Source organism: Podarcis gaigeae (genome assembly GCF_964106915.1).
Source record: "Podarcis gaigeae genome assembly, chromosome: 6".
Lineage (NCBI taxonomy): Eukaryota > Metazoa > Chordata > Lepidosauria > Squamata > Lacertidae > Podarcis > Podarcis gaigeae.
In genome coordinates, this window is record NC_139682.1 from 45,425,030 (window position 1) to 45,444,560 (window position 19,531).

A 19,531-nucleotide genomic window follows, 5' to 3' on the forward strand; every position below is an offset into this window, starting at 1 on the left:
TCATTTCCTTTAAATGGAACAGGTGAGTGTTATGACACTGTCAGAGTTGGATGCAGCAACTATCTGTTTTCGATGTTCCAAGTGGAGATTTTTTCACAAGACCGACAGGAGTATATGGACTAGAACCAAGGTATGAGTTTAGTTCCATTTAGTTCAGTGGAATGTGGATGGGGGGGGATGCTTTCATTGGGATATCTTGATTCTGTAAAGTGACCAGTTAACTATCCGCAACTTCAAAAATTTAATGAGTCTAGATGCAATGGTTGACACTGATAGTCTGTGTATCTGCAGTACAGTATTTTCAAACCTGGTACCCAATTTTCACATAAACATGCATTCTCACATAGTAGAAATGTTGCCTTTTCAATTCAGCTTTGGTCAGTCAGGCTTCAATCCAGTAGGGGGTCCCAACCCACCCGTGAGTTAGACAAATGTTCTTTGGGAAAAACTATCCCAAACTTCATTAAGTAGAAAATGCACACAGATTGCCCACTACAGTGTTAAGTTAAATTCACCCTCAGTATAATTCTCAGCAGTGGTCAATGCAAAGTTCAGCTTTGGAAAACCTTTTCAAAACACAAGCTATTACTAAACAATGTCTCTGAGAACAAGAAGTGCTCTGAAATGTGAACTTTATGGGTCAAATACTATGGATCATTGTACTGTAGTTTGGAAAACAGAGCTCTAAGTTTCATATTCAAACAAGGCCCATGGAAACTCCAGTGCACATATGGAGTTTCTGTATAAACAAGGCCTTCCCATTCACTCTAATGTGGATGGTAGGTTGGTGCCCATCAGTTTCAAGGCCCTAGAGAGCTTGGGAGACATGGCTCCCCATCTGATTGCCAGGTTGTATGGCCCTAGTGATGTTACTCTCTTTGTTTCTCAACCACACCATCTTGTCCTTTGCTGGGTTGCCTGTCACATCTCTTTCCAGTGGCTGACGCTCGAGGTCACCCTTGTACACAATGGCTTTGCCACCAGGACGCAAGGTTTTGTAGCGATAACAAGCACTGTCAGCCCCCGCCCCCCCAATGGGCAGGTGTTTTGAAAGGTTCTTTTCAGGTGCCCCTGTTTACAGCCAGTACCTCTTGTTACCGTTTCAAAAGGGTACATGCGTGCATTCCCTAGGTGGGAGTGGAGAGAAAAGATTTTCTCTCTGAGTCAGGTTTATTAGCATTTTAATTATGTTCTCGCCCCAGGTGGTCTTTTTGTCTCCTGGATGACTGTACGCAAAGGTGCAACATAACAGCTTCCTGTTTGCAAGGTATATATATAGCTGGGGCACTGGAACATGTCCGGCACAGTTTCTTGTTCTCACTTGTTCTTTTCTTTTCTTTTTCAAACACAGTCTGCCCTTTCATTCTGCAAGCATTTCAGAATCCTCTTACCTCAGCAAGGGCTTCCCAGCCCAATGGGAGACTCTCAGCAGTGACTGAGATCCAGCTTTCCCCCACCCGCTCAGTTGGTGTCAGCAGCACCCACTGTGCAGTTTATATTGCTGCAAAACAGTGGAAGACGTCTCAGCACAGTCCACAGGAGGGGGTGCACACAGAAGGGGGTCCCATGTTTCTAGCATAACACACAGTCAAGAGAGTCTAGTTGCTTATGTATCAAGAGTGGCAATGGAGATAGGGTGCCTGCATGTACATGTTCTGGGGGCTCACAGTGGAAGGAAATCACTGCAGGACAAACTGTACCAATGGTAGAGACCCACTGCTCTTTGCAGAAAATTATCAGATGGCTATATCACATTCTTCTCTCCAGCTCAGTACATGAAGATGTGCACATGTGCACGAGTGCTCTCTCACACAGGCTGCCTTTTGCAAGTTTGCTTCAGATTTAAATGAGTTACATTCCTACATTAATTCACTCTTTCCCATATGCATACAATTCAGTGTACCTATGGCACTCAGGGGAGGGGTATAGGGGTGTTAGGGGAGGGGTAGTACGTCTGGTGTGGGACACATTGTGCTCCTTCTAGGGTAGTCTGTCCACTTTTGGTCCCCATTCTGCACTCAGCTCTCACCTGTGGCTCCTAGAAGCTGTCAGCATGGGGCAGCAGTCACACGCCGGGAGTGACTTTGGCTGGCGGGTTAAAGCAGGTGAGGGTAGCCAATGGGTCTCAAACCTTCAGTGAGTTAGAGACTTCCCCTACAAGCTAATACAGGTTCCATCAGATTGAGAGGATGAGACCAATAGTGGGTCCAATGGTCAAGAAGGCAGTTTCTGCAGTGGGAAGTGAAGTGTGAATGGGGTTTGTCAACCTGGGAAGGTAACACATGTAGGAGAAGGAAGAGTCTGAACCTAAACCAGGCTTCCTCAACCTTGGCCCTCCAGATGTTTTGAGACTACAATTCCCATCATCCCTGACCACTGGTCCTGCTAGTTAGGGATCATGGGAGTTGTAGGCCAAAAACATCTGGAGGGCCAAGTTTCAGGAAGCCTGTCCTAAACCTCTGCTGCCTTGCTGGACGTATTCAGGAAAATAAAAGGTTAAAGAGTAAACCTAACACAAATCTGGAGTGGAGACCCTAAGATGGCTGAATGGTGTCTTGTACATCTCCTTCCAGCAACCCCTGCAACCCAGTTGATGTTTTCCTTTGGACCACATCAACAAGACCAAGATGGGCACCTTGTCATCTGGGCAGCCCAGAACCTCCATACACACTGACCAGGTTTGTGCCCCAGGGAGGTCCCTTTGGTGCTGCTAACACAGTGGTTTGACATGGAGGCACACTCCATTGTCTCTTGAGACAGACTGATGTCAGCAATAGCTCTCCATAGTCCCATTTCCATACACTTATAATGCAGCAACCCTAAACTTGTCTACTGAAAAGCAAACCCCATTGAATTAAATGGGGCTTACACCAAGGCCAGTAGGTTCAGGATCAGAGACTAAGAGTCCCTTAAAGATAATAAGGTGCTCTCTAATTTCTACAATAATTACTCATTGTTTTTTAATTGCGAATAAGCCAGTTGAAATAGAGAGGAGCTTTTGGGCTGTATTTCTGCAGCAGAAAATTGGGTATTACTGCTGCACAAACCATGAGGGACCGTAGCCACTGGCAAGGGTTGGAGCTAGCAAAGGAAGTCACAAAACGAGATTAGAGTCAGGGGGGCATTAATGGAAATGCCAGGTCCAATTGGACCCTGATGGCACAAAGCTTGACATCAGTCCCAAAGGAGGGTTCTCACTGCAGCAGAACTGCCAAGGCCTCATAGACTTCCAATAAAGCAGCACAAAAGTCAACCTTCACTGATATGGATAAACTTGCTGGAAGCATGCCAAAGGCTGGCTGAGAATGACTGGAATTTGATGTGCTGAGGAAACTAAGCTTTCTTCGTCCTGTACTAACAGGAAAGATGTCATTTGAATGAGAGAGCCTGGAAGAGCTGGCTCTCTGGAAGAAATAAACCCAAGACTCAAAAGTCAGGTATTCAAGAACCTTACAGGAGATGGTGACCTAGGAAAGAACAATAAATATTTTGGGCTGCTTAAGTTATGCATAAGAGTCATATGGATGGCAGGAGGCCAGTTTAGCTGTCAGATCAGGCAGAAGGACATCTCTGTTCTTTTCAACACACACATACTAACATAAGTTCATGGATTGCTCAATTAGACCTTGCTTGAGTAAATGCCTTTGAAGAGTCCCCATTGCGTGTGCTGGGCTCTGCCTAGATGTGGAATGATGTGAGCTGATGCACGCAGCACTCTGAGACGGTCTCAACTGGCAAGCATCAGAAAGTCTGCTTCAAGATTTCCCTTGAGTTAGCAAGCCTCTTTTGTCGCATGGGGAATATAATTTATTTAAAGATGATTACCGTTATGCATTTCATACATGCTGCTCAGTTTGTTTTTGTTTAGGCATGCTTGTTTTGAGGGAAGCCTCGGGCTTGTGCCTCTTTGGGCAGGGACACCATATGAGAGATAGCAGCTAGCAGGCACCAAGTGGAAGGCTGAAGATGAGAACCATGGATGGTGATCAAAGACTCTGTGGGCTACCACTGTCATTCCCTTCAACTGACGTTGCCAGCTCTTCTATGTTCTTTCAGGCCCCAATAGATGCCGCTACATTTGTTTTTATTGATTGATTTAATATGATTTATATGCTGCTCAGTTCTAAAAACAAAACAAAAACCAACCATCAAAGCAGTTAACAAAAAGAATAAAGAATAAAATTAGCTGAGAAAACAGTTAAAAGCAGCTATTGAAAACTTTAAAATAATCATTAAAAGCAGCAAAAAAACTAAACACAGATTAAAACACATGTAAACAAAAGCAAACATTCCACATTCTACATATTTCTTTGTGTCGAAAATGCAGCACTGCACCTCTGTATGTACTCACCAAAATACTGATTTTGGCTTAAAAGCGGGGGGAAAGTTCCAGCAATTAACGTTCAGAGAAATGCATGAACAAATACTCTGGTCTGAAAAATTGGGCCTTATAATTATTTATTAATCATTTGTTGATGCCTTTACTTTTTATATTTTGCCTACTTGAGACTGAAGCATCTCAACTGGACTGCCCCAGGGATGTTGGAGTTGTTTATTACTATTTATTTAATTTCATAAAATTTATATACCGCTTGATTGTAAAAACAAAAAAACCTCAAAGACATTACCCTATATGGTGTATGCTGTATATGAGAGCGGAATGCAAAGCCTGTCCCAGACAAACTGGGAGAAGGAAAGAAGCTGTGCCCATTTTATAAGCCAGAACTGAAACTTGCAGAGAGATTGAGTTGCCAATAGTTCAGGACAATACAGTAGTGTCAGCTCTATTCCATGATTTCCCCACTGGGCCATCTCAGTATCATCTCCTGTGGCCTCCTTGCCAGTTGCTACTTGTCCTTGCCCTGCCACCCGGATAGGGCTGACTATGTCGCAGGTCATCTCAAGAGAGCAGCATCACTCACCTTTTTCGTCTTTGAACACATGTATCCAAATGTCTTTCTCTGCTCTATTCTCACACTGCCCCCCATATAACCCCCATGCTTTTTGCTGCGTTTGCTCCCATGGAAGCCTTTGCTTCTGTTTCTATGGCTGCTACTCTCTTGGGGACCATTTCAGGGAAAGGGGCACTGCTTATTCTCTTGGTTTACAGTTTTATAATAAGCTACACATTGCCAGGGAGGGGTGGAGTGGGGGAATAGCAAAGAGCCGAGAACGAAGACTGAGCTGCCTCTAGGGATGGGAGGTGAGAAGCAGCCTTGTGCGGCAGTCTTGGGAAGGACCAGCCCCCCTGATGGGAGGGCTCAGAAGAAAGCGCAAGGTGTGTCAGCAATACTCCGAGAAGAGGTAATTACTTCAGGTACCTTAAGGGAGACGGTGGCCTAGGAAAGAACATTAAATATTGCTTGCTGGCTAAATTATGCATAAGAGTGCTGAAGCTGTGTGCACTTGTTATGTGACTGATGGCAGCAAATGGGCAGCCTGGGCAGTCCTTTTTTGTGGTGGGTCTACGATGGCCAAATGCTCAAGCTGCTGTTTCTTCCATTGGGTATTCACTTCATCAAGGGGGAGACAGAGAGAACAGGAGCCGGCAAAGGTGGTGGGTGTTGCTGGTGAAACAGCAGTGCTGGAATGATTGAGTCAGCCCATCAAAGCTTCAAAGCTGAAAGGCACAGCAGCGGCGTGGCTTTGTTACCTGCAGCGTTCCAACTTGAAGAAAGCCTATTGTGTCTTGTGCTGTTGCAGAATGGGGAATCTTTTGCAAAAGGAATGGGGACACACAACAGAGAGGCCAAAAAGAGGGGAGCCACAAGATGGGGTGCTAAAGTGGATGAGTGTAGCAGGGGGGAAGAGAAAGCATTTGGGATAGTTGACTGAAGAGACATGAGGGCAAAATCAACCTGTTCCTAAGGATTGCAATATTGTCCAGTACCTTTTCCCCCCACACCCCAATTTTGATTGGCTGTTTCTACATTTTCAGGGGCAATTCTGGGGGGGGGGGGAGGGAAAAGCATCCCCAGACAAGTAGCTTGCCCCCCATTGCTGAACCATACTTACACGATGGAAAGACACTCTTTATGTATTTCTGTATTATCATCTATATATGTTGATGGCCAAACTGAAGCTTGGGAGCTGCACATGGCGCTTGGAGAGTTTGACTATGACTCTTGAGCCAAACACAGGTGTCCATAAAGTTTGCAGCTCCTGGAAACTCTTGTACTAATTGACTGGGCCTCTGCAGTCATTTTGGCTGCAAATGCTTCCAAAGCTAAAGCGGAAGCATTTGGCATGCAGAAAGCAGCAAAATCAAGAACAAATAACTGAAGTGGCATGTGCAGCATATAGGAGAGAGAAGGAGATGGCTGCTGAAGGTAGCATGGAAAGATGGAGAGAGCTGCTGACTTCCAAAGTCTAATTTATTTATTATATTCCTGGTATTTCTTACCTGCCCTTCATGGTAAGGTCACAGGGTGGCCAACACAGATTAAAAATACAATCATTCGTGATATTGCATTGAGATGCTTCATTGGAAATGACTGAATAATTAACAGCAAACACAAAAAGATAAGCAATAAAAATCAGACAACAACATAAAACGCATAGCTACTAAACTTAAATTTGCAGGGCAGAAAAACTGTGAGTTTATACTTCTCTTCCACAGGCCAAGGTGAACAGGTAAGTCACAAGCAACTGGTGGAAATTGTAATTTCCATTAGCCGGGAAAACCAGGAGGCTGTAGTGCTTGCCTCTCAGGAATAATGTGGTGGCAAGGGGAGACCAACGTAGCCCTAAACGTTGGCCAACTAAGGAGCAGCTGCAGGAATATTGCTTCACCATTTCCTGGCAGACAAAAATATAACTTGGTTCCGTCTCTCCTGGGATTGCAGAAAGGGCACTCTGGCCCCCTCCACTCATCGAAGGAAGTAGGAACACCAACTGATATTCAAGCACATATACCAGCAAGAGAAGATCAACTTGGCTCAAGCCAGACATAAATGCTCGCTGATAGCTTAACCCTTCATTCTAGCTTAACCCTTCATTCTGGCCTTGGAAGAGCTGGTCTCCTTTCTCTGCCTTTTCTTTTGCCTTTGTGTCTTTGTCCTTTTGCATTTGCAAGTCTGATGTCGGAGCCTGTGTTTCATTTTCAAAAGCAAAATAAAACTGTGAGAGCTACCTTGGGAGGCAATCATTGCCTGAGAAGCAAGATAAAAATATACAATAAATAAATAAAAGCTTCCTAAGTATGCATCTGTCTGCATATCTATTCATTCAGGAAACCTGAAAGTGCAGGGTGTGGGGAAGAGTCCTCTGTGCATACAGTGGTATGTGTGCTGGTCTTTTCAGAGTACAATGATCACATGTAATGATGGGGATGGAGACTGCACTTCTTTCGTTGTACACAGATTAAAATGTGTGAGGAAGACTTGTGTGCCTATGCATTTGGACTAGACGTGTGGGTAAGTTATGTGTGCATGTGCATGTGCACTCACCCCATTCACAACCCCCCTGCTTCTGGAGCTTGATTAATTCACACTTTAGTGTATGTGCATCTTGTAATAATTTGCAATACCTGCAAGCGTAGGTCTGGAAGGGAGCTCTGCGGCAGCCTAACAAAGTACACACCTACTGACCAGAGCTGAGTGATCATGTTACACCATATCTGAAGTGGGTGACCAGGTCTGGGCACTGAAACATCCTCCCATCTTCCCCGATTCCTAGATAGCAGGAAAGGAGCTCTCTGTTTTACAAGCTCTGAGTGCGAGGGCATGGCTGCCTGAGCCAAGGGAACGCAATCAATCAGTACAAGAAAAAGTGAGTGTTCCTCTGCCAGCAAGAAGAGGAGGGGGCAGGTCTGAGTGCAAAGCTAAAACCCCCAGAGATAATGAAAAGCCTGAAACTTTGATAAGATCACACTTGTCAAAAGTGCTTCTGGAAAGAAAAAAATTACCCCATACCTCCACATTCATCATTTTCCGATTGGATGTGAAACACTAGCTAGTTTAGAAGAGCCATGTAAACCTAATCCTGCCTTACTTTCTCTCTCCTTTCTTTCTTTTCCTCTCTCCCTCGAAGCTTTTGGTTGCTGCTATCTTACAGATGTTGAGACTATTCATGGCGCTAACAGGGAATATTACCCAATTTGAAGTTGAGATATAAAGCCCTAGATCACATACAAACAGAGACTAGAAATGCTCCTTCTGGGGTTGATTATCCCAGTTCTATCAGCGGCAAGCATCTTTCAGAAGTGTGTGTGTGTGTGTAGAAACCTTAGGAAATGTAAGCCTTTGCATGTTTCATATTCCCATATGACTTATCTTACTCAATGACAATTTGGGGAACCTGCAAAGAGGCCAGCTTACAAAGGCATTGCATTATTGTTTCACCCAGTTACCCCTACAAACAGTAACTCTATTGAATACATTTGTATCCTGCTCTTTCTCAGAGGAGGCATAAATGGTGTTATCCCATTTATCCTCACAGTAACAGTTGTATTAAAATGGTAACACTCCTGTACTGCTGAACATGCATGCACCAAGCTGCCCTACCTCATAGCTTCCACATGAACGCTGACATTGCCCACACCAGCTGAGCTCTTGTGACAATGTCACACAGAACCCTGTATATTGATATTGGCACAGATGGTTATGCAAAAGCTAGGTGGTGAAGCTATTTTGCACATGCCCCCATTCCTGTGTTCAGGAACACGGAATCATTATCACCTGAATAAGACTAATGATTTGAGGATGCTTAGGTTGAGATAGGGACGCGGGTGGTGCTGTGGGTAAAACCTCAGTGCCTAGGACTTGTCGATTGCATGGTCGTCGGTTCGAATCCCCACGGCGGGGTGAGCTCCTGTCTTTCAGTCCCAGCTCCTGCCCACCTAGCAGTTCAAAAGCACCCTTAAGTGCAAGTAGATAAATAGGTACCACTTTATAGCGGGAAGGTAAACGGCATTTCTGTGTGCTGCGCTGGTGCTGGCTCGCCAGAGCAGCTTCGTCACGCTGGCCACGTGACCCGGAAGTGTCTCCAGACAGCGCTGGCCCCCGGCCTCTTAAGTGAGATGGGCGCACAACCCTAGAGTCGGACATGACTGGCCCATACGGGCAGGGGTACCTTTACCTTTAGGTTGAGATAGAGTGACTTGTAGAAGTTTTGGCCCAGATCTCCCCAGTCCAAGCCCAGCAAACACACTGTCCACTATTTCACATTGTCTCTCCCATAACTTAGCAGTGCCTCATCTTCTTTTCTGATACAGTATTGTGAAGAGTTAGAAGAAAGTAACTTTTGAAATTACAAAGTTGGATGAAATTGCAAGCCTGTCAGCAGCCAGCAGGAATGGACAAACATTTGATGAATATCAAAGAAATTGGGGGATTAGATGATGGATGTCAAAGGAAGACAGAAACATCCGTCTATCTGCACCTTGCTGAGATGGGACCTTGTCAGATTGATGAAGGTATTGGAAGTGGGTTGAAGCAGATGGCAGCAAAGCAACTTTCTGATTTAGCAGCTTGTGCTGTCAGTCACTCTTCAACCAAATAGTACCCATCTTGATGCTATGGGTTTTATGAAGGAGCCGTGGGACGGAAGTCATGACCGCATATAACAGTTTGCATTGGAGACCTAGAATCCTGCTAAATGGCTAGTTATAGTTCTCCCACCTAAACAGATCTTCTTAAGACAGTCAATATTCCTCCTTGTATGCAGCTGTAAACAAAATTGTGCCCGGGTCCCTAAACACATATTAAGAATCAGTCAGCCTGTAGCATCGTTTCTGCTACTAAAACCTTGTTCTGCAACAGTTGGATTCTCTGCAGAGTTGGAGAGGGGAATAGAATACAGTGGTACCTCAGCTTAAGTACTTAATTCGTTCCGGAGGTCCGTTCTTAACCTGAAACTGTTCTTAATCTGAAGCACCACTTTAGCTAATGGGGCCTCCTGCTGCTGCCATGCCGCCAGAGCCCAATTTCTGTTCTTAACCTGAAGCACTATTGCTGGGTTAGCGGAGTGTGTAACCTGAAGCGCATATAACCTGAAGCATATGTAACCCAAGGTACCACTGTAGAAGCAAAAATGAGAGGGTATGGCTAAGTGGACAGCATATCTTGAAGTTGAGATAGCCAACATGGTGCCCTCCACCTGTTCTTAAACAGGGTGCCAACTTGCCCCCCCCCCACTGTGGGGACCTGGCGCCGCATGACGTCATACACACAACATCATGAGCCCCTCCACGCGTCGGGCCCCTACTCGGAACACTCATCCGGCAGTGGGGGAAGGTGTGTGCAGAGGGCAATCTTCACCCTCCTTGGGTCCCACCCCTGCATGACACACAAGCACTTACCCAATGGTGAGAGGGGATGGGGTGCCCAGAGGGTGATCTTCAGTCTCTGGGTGCCCCTCACCTGCCTGGCATACGAGTGTTTGCCCTGCAGCGGCAGGCAGTGGGGGATGGCTCTCTCAATATTGGGGGGGGGGGCTCGACCCCCTACCCACAAATATTGAGGGGGCCAAAGCCCCTTCTTCCCCTATAGTTGGCACCCCTGTTCTTATACTACATCATCCTTGAACATTGATTGTGACAGCTGGGGCTGATGGAAGTTGTAGTTCATCAATATCTGTGAGTTCTGAACTTGAGATTATTAAATTTGTATATTGCCCTTCACCTGAAGATCTCTGAGCAGTTGCGCATAAGAATAGAATATAAAAATACATAATACATAATAAAAACAAGAACAAAAACAAAGCAACTAACCGCTCCCACAAACACATTTAAAAGAACATAGAATGTTAAGCAGCCAAAGGCTGAGAGGGTCCATAGCTTAATGATTCAGCACCTGTTTTGCATACATAAATTTCCAAATTTATTCCTTGGCTTCTCCAGTTAAAAGGATCTCAATTTTCAGAAAATGATGCCCTGGAAAGTTGCTGGCAATAAGAATAGTCAGAACAGGACAAGGTGGACTATTAGTCTCCCTCCGCATAATGTAGCTTCATGCCTTCATATAACCTTCAATCAACTAGCTCATAAGAGCCACGGTAAGTTCTCAATATAGGCCATCCTTGGACAAAGGGCTTATTCCTGAACCCCCACTGAGCTCCTCTAGGCAGTAGTACATGATCCCACACCAAATGGCATGGACTCCTCTGCTAATGTGGCACCACAATTTGGAAGTATTTTTCTTCATAGATAAAATACAAAAAGAAATAATAACACTGATTAGGGATTATTGTACATGTCTTGCAAATCTGTGATGCAGTTACTCTGATCTCACCAAATCAAGTAGCTATCAGTAGGAATTTCTCTGTATCCGCTGCATTTGTTGAAGTAAAATAAAACAGGGCATAAACTACATTTATTCATCAGAGTGCATGTAGTGGCACTTTTATAGTGTTTACATGTGAGAATCAAGTGATTTTTTTCATAGTTTTGGTGTCAGCACTGACAAAACAAAGAATTACTGATGATGTGTGTGACTGGTTTTCCTGTGGCTTGGATTAACTGTAGAATAGCAGGTTTACTTTAGCTTTCAACCAAGTTTCTCGCTCCTTCTCCAGTGTCATCTATTCAATATGGTTGACCAGAGTTTGCAAGAAATTCAGGATGAACAAAGTGGAAAGGTACCGGTAGATGGCAAGAACGTAGATTACTTGCTGTTTGTTACCAAGCTGAGTGATTGCAGCATTGGAAGCTCAGTGATTGTTTAGTGCTTGTATCATACAAGCTTTTGACTTGTAGAGCAGTCTTCAGCAGGCATTTTTCATTGCACCTACACCAATAAAATTATGAATGGGGAAATGTACCACCTTATCTTATTTTTTTATTGCCTTGGTTATGGTGATGACTGCCTTTCAGAAGCTCAATTTTACCGGTTTCAGAAGACTTCCTAATATGGAAGGGAGGAGGTGGGGGGGGGGGAGAGAGCGAGCGCATGCATATATGTAGGGGGATGGTGAGAGGTCTGGAAGCAAAGTCCTATAAGGAAAAGTTGAAAGGGCTTGGTATGTTTAGCCTAGGGAAGGGAAGATTAAAAGAATACATGACAGCTGTCTTCAAATATTTGAAGGGCTGTCATGCAGAAGATGGAGCAGACTTTTTCCTTGCCCAAAATGCTCCAAAGGGGAGGATTTGAACCAATAGATGGCAATTACAAGGAAGCAGATTTTGGCTAAACATTAGGAGACACTATTCAACAGTGGAACAGACTGCCTCGAGAGGTAATGGTCTCTCTTTTGCTGGAGATATTTAAGCTGAGGTAGGAAAGCCATCTCTCAGGGCTTCTGAAGATTCTCACATCAAGCAGAAAGTTAGACTAAATGACCTTGATATCCCTTTCCAGTTCTACAGTTTGATGATTCTGTGATCTCTATTGCCTCCTATTGTCCACTGCCAGAGACAATATGCCAGTATGCTGAATACCAGTTGCTGGGAAATTGGGGGGTGGGATTGCTGTTGCCCTCAAGTTCTGCTTTTGGCTTTCCCATGGGCATTGGATTGGGTTTAGCTACACAGGGGTTTAGCCTGATCCAGCAGTGATCTTCTCATGTTCCTATGACATTCTGGATTTCTCCCTTCCCTTTTACAGCTTAAAATACAGCCATATTAACACTGGACCCTGGGTGAAATAAAAAGAGAGTGCCATAATCCTAAAAATGTCTGTTTAAACCCAACGTCTCCTGTGGGGAAATTTCTGCAGCCTCAACTCCTTGACAGCTTTCCCATGGTTGGAGTCAGAGGGTTGCTCCTGGGAGTCGAGTCACTACGAAGGTTGATTTATTATCAGCACCACTGGGCTGGATTGGCACAGCCAAGCACCAAGTTCCTTTTTGTTAGAGAGAAGAAGAAGAAGAAGAGTTTGGATTTGATATCCCGCCTTTCACTCCCCTTCAGGAGTCTCAAAGTGGCTAACAACCTCCTTTCCCTTCCTCCCCCACAACAAACACTCTGTGAGGTGAGTGGGGCTGAGAGACTTCACAGAAGTGTGACTGGCCCAAGGTCACCCAGCAGCTGCATGTGGAGGAGCGGAGACACGAACCCGGTTCCCCAGATTATGTGACTGCCGCTCTTAACCACTACACCACACTGGCTGGAGCAGAAGGGGAGGCTTACATTTCTGCAAGGAATAAAGAAGCTGATTATGACTCACAGTGAAAGCTGCCAGCAGAGCATGTGTAAGGTTCAGCAGAAACTAAATGTAGCCAGGTGAGTTATGGATAGTCACAGAAAAGAAAGGGGGGGGGGGTCAGAAAGGCACAGGAGAGACATTTTAGGAGAATTAAATTGTCTGTTGGCATTTGGGGCCACTCACTTATAAATAATGCTTAGCACCTTTAGATAATTCAATGTACCTCACATGTATTTTCGAATTACAGATAGGTAGCCGTGTTGGTCTGCCATAGTCAAAACAAAAAAAAAAAATCCTTCCAGTAGCACCTTAAAGACCAACTAAGTTAGTTCTTGGTATGAGCTTTCGTGTGCATGCACACTTGGTATCTGAAGAATTGTGCATGCACACGAAAGCTCATACCAAGAACTAACTTAGTTGGTCTTTAAGGTGCTACTGGAAGGATTTTTTTATGTATTTTCGAAGTTTTCCTTACTGCAACACTGAAAGGTAAGGGAGTATTATTATTATCCTCATATTGATGATAGAGCCTTAGGCCAAGAAGTTGTGGCTAGCATGATCAAGTTGCTTTGTAAGCTTTTGGCAGAGTCAACGTTTGAACTAGGAACTATCTGATTCACAGTACCGTAACTGTTATGCGATACTAGCTCTCAATACTGTCGTCCACACATCCCTGACTCTTAGGTAATCCTATAGACTTTAGCATGACCTGCAGCTACTCTACAACAAGCAATTTGTAAACATATTTGAAGAGACTTTCAATTTTAAGCACAGGATTTCAGTCAAACAGCCTTAGGGCTGGATCAAGCTCTCAGATTTGGTACTACATCAGCACTAGAGTAGGACAGGGCACCTGCGCCTTTAAACAGGCTTAGCTACACTTGCTGAAATTCCTTGTTCTCCACAACTATTAAAGGTGCAGAAGCCCTGCCTTCTCTCTGCAGGCCTCTGCTTCCGGTCACGATAATCAGCAAAAATACCTTTGCACTAGAGCGTGGGTCGGCAAACTAAAGTCCGCAGGCTAGATCAGGCCCAATTGCCTTCTGGATCCAGCCCCCGGATGGTCCAGGAATCGCTGCGTGGATCGCCAGCACATATGTTTGCCCCCCTCCCTCACACAGCAGCGGCACCGGCGCTGGTGCCTCCTCCCTCCTTCCTCCTGGCTTCTCCCCGCCCTGCCTAGAGGAGGAAGGGGGCTGGGTTTTGTTGGTGCCAGCAGCAGCAGCGCTTGAGCGGATGCCATTTTAAGCAGCCCCTCTCTGGAGCATTTTCACTCACCGCTCATCATCCTGCCGCCACCACCACCAGCCTCTGCCGCTCACAAGACACAGGTAAGCAGCCACTGGGGCTCGTGGTTGCTCTTGCATCATTCCCCCCCTTTAAAATATAGTCTGGCCCCACACATGGTCTGAGGGAAAGTGGACCGGCCCCCTGCTGAAAACGTTTGCTGACCCCTGCACTAGAGCCATAAGCCCAGCTACAAGGCTAGCACAGCTGTATCCAACATGGGGTGGCCAATTAACCATCATCAAAATGGGGGGAAATACATCTCCCCCAAAAGAGGTCAAAAGAGGTTGCCAATTTGCACCAATTACTGTATATGCAAATACACACACTTAGAAATAATTTCTATAATTTAAATATAAATACAATACACCTCATTGGTTGCCATCAATTTGATTTTAATTTGATTTTAATTAATTTTATAATGAATGCTTTTAGAATGTTGGATTATTTTGATTGTTGTTAGTCGCCCTGAGCCTAGCTTCGGCTGGGGAGGGCGGGATATAAATAAAATTTATTATTTATTATTATTATTATTATAGGGAGCTGTAACCAAGTGAATTGTATTGCTACTCAGTCTGCTAACGAGGTGACAATTTTTGATGGGCATCTTCAAGGCCTCTGCTCTCTGCTCTTATGGGTCTTTCTCTTAAACCACCAGACTTGGATCAGACAGCCCTTCAGCTAGAGGACACATGGCCACTCTAATCCAACATTATTAGAAAAATATCTGGCTGAGATTTGGCACTGGTTAAGCTGTAACAGATGTAGGACAGGATAGGCCTCTGTGGCACCGTTACACAGCATCCAATTGATTTTTTTAGGATCCATCAGAGCTGTGCTGACTGACATATTAGCACAGCTCCTGATTCCTCTGCCAGTAAGGATGGATGAGAGAAGGTTGCCTTCTTGAGCTCCTCTTTTAGTCAAAGTTACAAGGGATTCGTCCGAAGACGTCTGATATAGGACAATGGGAGCAGTAACCGAGGTCAGATGAGACCACAGAGGCTTGTGGTTCTTGCTAAAGTCCCCTTGGATATATTATTGCACTTTAAAAGAATCCTCAGTGGAAATGCCTGCCAGTGGGAGATCCCAGCAGGCTCTCCTTGGCCTTACAGAGCTTCTACCAAAAAGAAAAGAAAAAAAGCAAACCATGGCAAAGAGCCAGCCTGGCAGGGGTGCACCGTCACTTGTGTAGCCTTGTGATCAGTGGGCCTGGCTGTAAGTGTCGGGATGGCACAGGCAAAGGCTGTGCCTGCATGTCTACACGCTCATCCATCAAAAGGGAGAGAGTCAGCAGCGTGGGGCCTATCATTAACTCAGCTCTGTGAGAGGCAAATTACAGACTTAGCGACACAATTAGGCCAATGCTATAGGAAATGGAAAAACAAAATCATTTCTCTGCGAATTCTTTTAACTCTGTTCCCCCTGCTTTGAATACGACAGCCTGAGTGAAATTAGCTGCTGTTCTTCTTTGACAGGGGGTGATAGACACCGCTGGCAGGGAGACGGGGGGGTGCACAAGGGAGGGGCCTGTAGAGCCACGTTCCAGCAACATAATTATTCCATTAGTTGGTGCATCTGGGAAGGGGAGACTAGTGGCGGTGGCGGGGCTTTTTCTTCCTCACGACTTTCTCTGATGGGGAACATCTTTTATTTTTCATTCTCGTGAATTAGACTTGCCATTGAATTGGAGTGCTAGTGAACTCTGAAGGGAATTTGGTAGGCAAAACACTGGAAGAATTTTGAGAGAAATTCGAAGAGTTCCAATAAGGGCCAAACCAGAGATTAATAGTGTGTTTATGTATTTATTTTATTTATTAAATGTGTCCACTGATTACAGGGTGATTTACAGCATAACAATACAAAATGAAAACACAAAATGCATAATAAAGCAAAAGCTAAACAAATATCCCCACTTCCACAGACACATATAAAATGCCATAGTATGTGAATCTGCCAAACACCTGGTTGAAGAGAAATGTTTGCACCTGACGCCTAATGATATGTAATGAAGGTACCAGGTGAGCCTCCCTGGTGAGAGCATTCCACAAATGCGGAGTCACCACCAAAAAGGCCTATGATTAGCAACCATGTCTGGTTTTTTAAAATAATAATGTTACACAGTACCCCAATCTCTAAGTCGTGCAAGATTCCAGGGGTTCATGGTTTAGAAATGAGGCACAGTGGAGACTGTGGTGTCTTTATGATATATGGTTTATTTATATCTACAATCCAATCCTACGGTGAGGGGGGCTTACAGCATTGACATACCAAGAGCTCATGGCTTCATCCACAGCTTCAGTCTTTGATTCGAACAGAAAACAAACACACTTTTTATTTCCCCAGCTTGCTGACGCTTACAGGCTGCAACTATTTTCCTCCAGCCCACATCATCCCCAACTGCAGTCCTAAACTCCCCACTCTAAAAACTCTGGCATTGTCTTCTGACTATCTCAGAACGAAGGGTGGAGTCTCGCCCCTTTTATCATCCACCACACAATCTTTGCGCTGCTAATGGCCCATTACCTTCCTTTTATTCTCCTTAATGGCTCTTCTTCCATGTGATTTCCTGAACTCAGGAAATTCTCTTATATTTTAATCCTTGCTGAATCCAGGGGTTCAGGAGGCTTGATTAAATTCTAATCTCTACTGGACCCAGGATTTAAGGGGGTGCGTGACACCCCAAACAAACAGCAGCAGCAATGGGCTGGGGGTGGGGAGCAATTAATATTGGAACAACAGCTTTAACCCTTTGCTTCCCAGTGAACTTTATAACCCCTGATAACCCTGCCCCCACACAATTAGCATAATAATTCTCCCACTGGGGCAAATAGGTATGTGGCTGTTGCTATGTGGGGGTGTTGTGATGTGCCTCAACCATTTACTCCCACTAAGTCCTTGCCCAGTGATAAAAAAATGCCAGCTGTGTCAAATTTAAAGTGTAACCTGATCTTATCACTTCAGACTCAATACACTCCCATTTTAGCAAACCACCACAATATGCCACTTTGAGGTATGTCTCCCACAAACTCCTGGAAGTCATAAGCAAAATACAGAAAAACAGTTTTAAGTGCTCATAAAGTGACTTTGACAGAAGAAGTGGGAGGATGTGTGCTGCATGTGGCTGTGATAGCATAGACCAGTGTTTCCCAACCTTGTGCCTCCAGATGTTTTTGGCCTACAACTCCCATCATCCCTAGCTAGCAAGACCAGTGGTCAGGGATGATGGGAGTTGTAGGCCAAAAACATCTGGAGGCACAAGGTTGGGAAACACTGGCATAGACACATACATAGGTTCAAACACATGCTGGTTCAAACCAAAGAAAACTTAGCCCAGCACCATGTTCTCACAGAGGCTAACTAGAAGCCTATGTTGTTGTTTAGTCGTTTAGTTGTGTCCGACTCTTTGTGACCCCATGGACCAGAGCACGCCAGGCACTCCTGTCTTCCACTACCTCCCACAGTTTGGTCAAACTCATGTTAGTAGCTTTGAGAACACTGTCCAACCATCTCGTCCTCTGTCGTCCCCTTCTCCTTGTGCCCTCCATCTTTCCCAACATCAGGGTCTTTTCCAAGGAGTCTTCTCTTCTCATGAGGTGGCTAAAGTATTGGAGCCTCAGCTTCAGGATCTGTCCTTCCAGTGAGCACTCAGGGCTGATTTCCTTCAGAATGGAGAGGTTTGATCTTCTTGCAGTCCATGGGACTCTCAAGAGTCTCCTCCAGCACCATAATTCAAAAGCATCAATTCTTTGGCGATCAGCCTTCTTTATGGTCCAGCTCTCACTTCCATACATCACTACTGGGAAAACCATAGCTTTAACTATGCAGACCTTTGTTGGCATAGTCTCTGCTTTGAAAGATGCTGCCTAGGTTTGTCATCACTTTTCTCCCAAGAAGCAGGCCTATAGAGAAGCCTATAGGAAGCCTGTAAGCGGAACCTGAGTTCAACAGCACTCTGCCCACCTGTGATTCCCAGCAACTGGTATCCAGAGACATAATTATTGTGACTAATGACCATTAATGGTCTTATCCTTAATGAAATTTTTTGATTCTTTTTAAAAAGTCATTCAAGTTCATGGCCACCACTGCATCTCAGGGGAGTGAATTCCATAATGATGATGAATCTAATGTGCCTATCATCCAGATCCCATTTTTCATGTGCAAGTTTATTTAAAAAAGGGCACATTTTCACAGTAATGGCTATGCTCATTCAAAGAACACCGTTTGGATTTCCCTACAATATGTGTGAGTAACCATTATTGCAGTCCCTCACAAAGTGGCTATCTGTCTCAGTTTGCAAACCAGATTTTCACAAATACTCTCATAAATGGTCGAGTGAGTCAAAGGCAAATTGTGTTAAAATTTCACTTCAGTGGCAAAAGATGCAATTAGTTTTTAATGAGACTTCTTCCTTTTATTTTTAGGTAACCTCAGATTCCCTGGCTGTGTAATTTAGTTCTCCATTGCTCAGAGATAATTAAAGTATGTCACTATAATTTGTTGGAATTTTTTTTTTAAGGCCAGTAATTATGTTTTTACAGAGATTTCTCTTTTTTAAAAAAGACGAGAAAATGAAAACAATGGTAAAGGAGGAAAGGCATGTGGGTAGCTAAATGGGATTCCTTCTGGTTTTGATTTATGGGAGCTTTCGTGGGATGGATGAGGTTAGGAGAATAGCAGAACCATCCAATATTAGCTTTGGTAAATTGTCAGTGCTTCATTTGCCCACTCAAGCCCACAGCCTTAGACCTTGCTGCTCTTCAAAACCAAATCTATTGTGCAGAATTTTGTGGGTGAAAATTTTCAAACCATTATTTCAGGATGGTTGAAGTAGAAGCAGAGCTGGCTGAAGGCATTTTTCTGACTGACGTAGAGTGTCAAATGACACCATCACCCTCATTCCAGTACAAGTGCATTGTATGCGCAAGTTATTTGAGTACCTGAGACCAAAATAACAAAATCTCACAAGCGCGTCTCTGCAGAATAGCTAACAATTTGCTGCCCTTTCATGGCACTTAGAATCTGTTTAGCCTGACTCTGACTAATAGTAGGGCCAGGGCTTTATTTTCAGCCAGAACTCACCAGTTTCATCACCTCTCAGGTGGGCCCCATTGCCATTCTAAGAGAACGAGATAGGGCCCACCCAAAAAATAAGCACACTT

At 44.6% G+C, this 19,531-nt stretch overlaps 1 protein-coding gene across 1 annotated transcript in view; it reads right to left on the reverse strand.

Annotated features, from left to right (window-relative positions):
• Positions 1 to 14,460: 14,460 nt before the first annotated feature.
• ETV7 (ETS variant transcription factor 7) overlaps positions 14,461 to 19,531 on the reverse strand; it is a 741,840-nt gene continuing 736,769 nt past the window's right edge. The window contains exon 10 of the transcript XR_014565775.1: positions 14,461 to 14,516. The gene's annotated coding sequence lies outside the window, so the exon portion shown is untranslated. The remainder of the gene's footprint in view (positions 14,517 to 19,531) is intronic.